This window comes from Cherax quadricarinatus, chromosome 7 (genome assembly GCF_038502225.1).
Source record: "Cherax quadricarinatus isolate ZL_2023a chromosome 7, ASM3850222v1, whole genome shotgun sequence".
NCBI lineage: Eukaryota > Metazoa > Arthropoda > Malacostraca > Decapoda > Parastacidae > Cherax > Cherax quadricarinatus.
Window position 1 is genome coordinate 3,626,645 of NC_091298.1, and position 6,038 is coordinate 3,632,682.

Genomic DNA, 6,038 nt, shown 5'->3' on the forward strand with positions numbered 1-6,038 from the left:
GAACTAACACTGCCCTTTTCCTGGAACTAACACTGCCCTCTTCCTGGAACTAACACTGCCCTCTTCCTGGAACTAACACTGCCCTCTTCCTGGAACTAACACTGCCCTCTTCCTGGAACTAACACTGCCCTCTTCCTGGAACTAACACTGCCCTCTTCCTGGAACTAACACTGCCCTCTTCCTGGAACTAACACTGCCCTCTTCCTGGAACTAACACTGCCCTCTTCCTGGAACTAACACTGCCCTCTTCCTGGAACTAACACTGCCCTCTTCCTGGAACTAACACTGCCCTCTTCCTGGAACTAACACTGCCTTCTTCCTGGAACTAACACTGCCCTCTTCCTGGAACTAACACTGCCCTCTTCTTGGAACTAACACTGCCCTCTTCCTGGAACTAACACTGCCCTCTTCCTGGAACTAACACTGCCCTCTTCCTGGAACTAACACTGCCTTCTTCCTGGAACTAACACTGCCCTCTTCCTGGAACTAACACTGCCCTCTTCCTGGAACTAACACTGCCTTCTTCCTGGAACTAACACTGTCTTCTTCCTGGAACTAACACTGCCTTCTTCCTGGAACTAACACTGCCTTCTTCCTGGAACTAACACTGCCCTCTTCCTGGAACTAACACTGTCTTCTTCCTGGAACTAACACTGTCTTCTTCCTGGAACTAACACTGCCCTCTTCCTGGAACTAACACTGCCCTCTTCCTGGAACTAACACTGCCCTCTTTCTCGGTTCAATCTCACTCAGGTTCATTTCCCAGCAGAAGAATGACTATCACAAACTCGAGTAGTACCGGATAGTTCTCTATCTTTGTCACGAGATGTATACGCTCAGTATATATACACCGTTAGACTATGTCTAAGTATATATACACTGATAGACTATCTCTAAGTATATATACACTGATAGACTATCTCTCAGTATATATACACTGAGAGATTATCTCTCAATATATATACACTGAGAGACTATCTCTCAGTATAAAAACATTCAAAGTTTACATTAATCAATGTTTTATTCTTGACTGTTGGTGGACAGGTGTCATGCAGCCTTAATGACCCTCGAGTAGTAGAAAGGTTTTAAACCCCGTTTAACAGCCAGCCAACCAAGTTTAATAATGCAGAAGCAATAAGAACCGGTTGCTTTATTCATCAAATATTAGTAAAGTTATGTACTTGAATATTGTGTGTTAGTTGATCACGAAGAGGCGGGGCCAGAAGCTGTGACTCGACCCCTGCAACCACATATAAGAAAGTACAGGTTAACCTTATTAAGTGAATCGAGTTAAGGAGAGCAGGTGTTAGAGAACACGTGAAGGACAGAGCCCGTGTGGGTGATCGTGAGCACTGCAGGCTCGACCCACCGTGTGTTCAGCGCCAGGCAGAAGAGACCTATAACTGCGTTTGGTTTACTCCAGCGGGATCTAGAAAAAAATCATGACTAAGCAATGATTGATTGCTAGTCATCATGAGGTATTTCTTTCGTGGTGGATCGTCACAACCACAACACATCAACCAAAAACATTGTTCTTTTAATTCTTCGTAAGTTCTGATGTAAAACTCTAACATATACCATAATGTTATATAACTCTGAGGCAAGAGATGCAATACAAACGTGGATTAAACCCGTTTGTATTGGGGACGGAGTGCATGGAGAGAGCCTTCTGCTATACTAAGCTCACCTCAACCATCTGGATTAAAGCAGTGACGACTAGACTGTTATTCCTTTCTTGTCAGCAGGTAACCTTAACATAGTGTGTGTGTGTGTGTGTGTGTGTGTGTGTGTGTGTGTGTGTGTTGTCTGTTATGCCTTCCCAAAGCACCCACCACCTCACTCCACACACCACCCAACACCCTTCAAAACCTCCCTGCCCCCCAGAAGGTATGGTGTAGCCTGGCCTCCATACGTTTCCACAGCTTGATTAGCTGGAGGTCAAGGAATGGATGAGTTGAGGCCAGAGGACAGAAGGAAAACTCGACAACTGCAGCAGAAGTCTTGTCTTGTCAACACAATAATGAGATCAGAGGTCAGAGGGGAAGAGAGAGGAGTAAGACACAACAGAGGAGGGAAAAAGAGGGGACTAGGGGAAAAGGGGGAGAAAGAGAGGAGCAACAGAATGATGGCAAGAGATGGTATCAAAGGCAGATAGGAATATAACTGAAACACGTACAGTACTAGAATACTGAGCGAGGAGAGGTGTTGATCCTGTGTGAGTACGAAACATCACACACACACACACACACACATACACAAAAAATACTGAGAGGAAACGACAAGGTGGACAGAGACAGGATGTTCCAGAGATGGGACACAACAACAAGGGGTCACTGTTGGAAGTTGAAGACTCAGATGAATCACAGGGATGTTAGTAACAATTTCTTCAGTCACAGAGTTGTCAGGAAGTGGAATAATTTGGGAAGAGATGTAGTGGAGGTAGGATCCATACATAGCTTTAAGAAGAGTGACCTAGTAGCGACCAGTGAAAAGGCAGGACCAGGAGCTGTGACTCGACTCCTGCAACCACAATTAGGTGAGTACAATTAGGTGAGCACACACACACACACAAACACACACACACACACACACACACACACACACATACACACACACACACACACACACACACACACACACACACACACACACACACACACACACACACACACACACACACACACACACAAACACACACACACACCCACACACACACACACACACACACACACACACACATACACACAGGGGCCAGGAGCTAGGACTCGACCCCTGCAACCACAAATAGGTGAGTACACACACACACACAAACACACACACACACACACAAACAAACACACACACACACACACACACACACACACACACACACACACACACACACACACACACACACACACACACACACACACACACACACACAAACACACACATAGACTTTCTTGGACTTCAAGAAGGCCTTCGACACAGTTCCTCACAAGAGGTTAGTGCAGAAGCTAGAGGATCAGGGGACATATAACAGGTAGGGCACTGCAATGGATCAGAGAATACCTGACAGGGAGGCAACAACGAGTCATGGTACGTGATGAGGTATCACAGTGGGCACCTGTGACGAGCGGGATCCCACAGGGGTTGGTCCTAGGACCAGTGCTATTTTTGGTATATGTGAATGACATGATGGAAGGGATAGACTCAGAAGTGCCCCTGTTCGCAGATGATGTGAAGTTAATGAGGAGAATTAAATCAGATTAGGATCAGCCAGGACTACAAAGAGACCTGAACGGATTGGATACCTGGTCCAGCAACCGGCTTCTCGAATTTAACCCCACCAAATGCAGTCATGAAGATCGGGGAAGGGCAAAGAAGACTGCAGACAGAGTATAGGCTAGGTTGCCAAAGACTGCAAACCTCGCTCAAGGAGAAAGATCTTAGGGTGAGTATAACACCGAGCATGTCTCCGGAAGTACACATCAACTAGATAACTGCTGCAGCATATGGGCGCCTGGCAAACCTGAGAATAGCGTTCCGATACCTTAGTAAGGAATCGTTCAAGACACTGTACACTGTGTACGTCAGGCCCATACTGAAGTATACAGCAACAGTTTGGAACCCACACCGGGTCAAGCACGTCAAGAAATTAGAGAAGGTACAAAGATTTGCGACAAGGTTAGTTCCAGAGTCAAGGGGAATGTCCTACGAAGAAAGGCTACGGGAAATCGGTCTGACGACACTGGAGGACAGGAGGGTCAGGGGAGACATGATAACGACATACAAAATACTGCGAGGAATAGACAAGGTGGACAGAGACAGGATGTTCCAAAGAGGGGACACAGAAACAAGGGGTCACACTTGGAAGTTGAGGACTAGATGAGTCAAAGGGATGTTAGGAAGTATTTCTTCAGTCATAGAGCAGTCAGGAAGTGGAATAGTCTGGCGAGTGATGCAGTGGAGCAGGAACCATACATAGCTTTAAGACGAGGTATGATAAAGCTCATGAAGCAGGGCGAGAGAGGACCTAGTAGCGATCAGTGAAGAGGTGGGGCTAGGAGCTGAGTATCGACCCCTGCAACCACAATTAGGTGAGTACAATTGAGTACACACACACACACACACACACACACACACACACACACACACACACACACACACACACACACACACACACACACACACACACACACACACACACACACACATCACTCAACAAGCATCAGTTACAAGTTAGTAAAAACATTAACCTCGCCAATATTTAACCAACATTAACCACAGTCAGTGAGTCTCATATCTGAAGGTTAAAAGTCATAATTAACCAGCGCTCTAAAGAGGAAACCTCGGGCGACATTTCGGCCCTCCCTTAAACTATCATCAAGCCACTGGCTGATAGCCCCAGGAAGGAGCGAAATGTAGCATATATGTGAGTTACTTACAAACTCTCCTGTCTACGATACTGTGACTTGTGCACCTGGGCGAGAATTTGATAAGTTTCATTGCTTTCTACTGGAACATTTCCAAGCATAGGTGATTTAAACGCCTGGTTTATAGACTTGGTATAAAGATTTGGTTCAAAGACCTGATTTAAACACCTGGTATTAACACCTGGTTTAAATACCTGGTTTAAAGACCTTGTTTAAAGATCTGGTTTAAAGACCTGGTTTAGAGACCTAGTTTAAACATCTGGTTTAAAGACCTGGTTTAATCACCTTGAGAGAATGTGTATACTCATTATGTGTCGTGTGTTCCATTCTACTCTTTGTTTCTTGGAAGGAAGGGAGGAAAGGAAGAAGTGAAGGAAGGGAGTGAAGGAAGGGAATGAAGGAAGGAATGGAAGGAGGGAGGGAAGGAGGGAGTGAAGGAAGGGAGGGATGGAGGGAGGGGAGGAGGAAGGGAAGAGGAAAGGGAGGGAATAATAATAATAATAATAATAATAATAATAATAATAATAATAATAATAATAATAATAATAATAATAATAATAATATCTTTATTTCTACCAGTACATGTACAAGGTATACAGACCATAGCTGACATCAATGACATACTACTATATAGAAAACCGCTTGTTATACTGAGCATTTCGGGCAAATTAGGCCAATTTTGTCCCAGGATGCGACCCACACCAGTCGACTAACACCCAGGTACCTGTTTTATACTGATGGGTGAACAGGGACAGCAGGTGTCTTATGGAAACACGTCCTAATGAGAAAAGAGAGAGAGGAGGAGATGAGAACGAAATGGTGAAGAAAAGGAGTGGAAGAGGGTAGGAGAAAATAGGAAGTTATCAGAGTACCAGGAGCTATAGTGTATGTGTGTGTGTGTGTGTGTGTGTGTGTGTGTGTGTGTGTGTGTGTGTGTGTGTGTGTGTGTGTGTGTGTGTGTGTATGTGTGCACTCATTTAATTATGGTTGCAGAGGTCGATTCGTAGCTCCTGGCCCCGCCTCTTCACTGGTCGCCACTAGGTCCACTCTCTCCCTGCTTCATGATCTGGGAGAGATGGTTGTTCCATCTCTAGAATATCCTGTCTTTGTCCACCTTCAATTCCTCGCAATATTTTATATGTCGTTATCATGTCTTCCCCCATCTCTACTTTCCTCCAGTGTCGTCAGGTTGATTTCCCTTAACTTCTCCTTTTAGGACATGCCCCTTAGCTCCGGGACTAGTCTTGTTGTTAACCGTGTGTATGTTTGTACGCAAGCAAATCGTTCACTGGTCATGAAGAAGTGTTGTAATACAGTGTATGGTGTATGACTTATTTAAAGGGTGAGTGTCTGTGAGAGTACTGTCTCAGAGACTCTCAGTCGCGTCTCAACCTGCTGTTAAGCTAAATTCTTTAGCTTAACAGCAGGAAACTTAGTTTTACTAGGAAGTTACTAGTGGTTTACTAAGGGGTTACTACTGGGTTACTAAGGGGTTACTAGGCAGCTGCCTTCAAGGTTTCCTTGTAGGTAACTGAAGAGAGCGACGCCATCAACATCCTCTTCATCACCAGATCTCCTTACTCAAACAGCCTTCTATATCAACATCCTTTTTCCTGTTTCTTA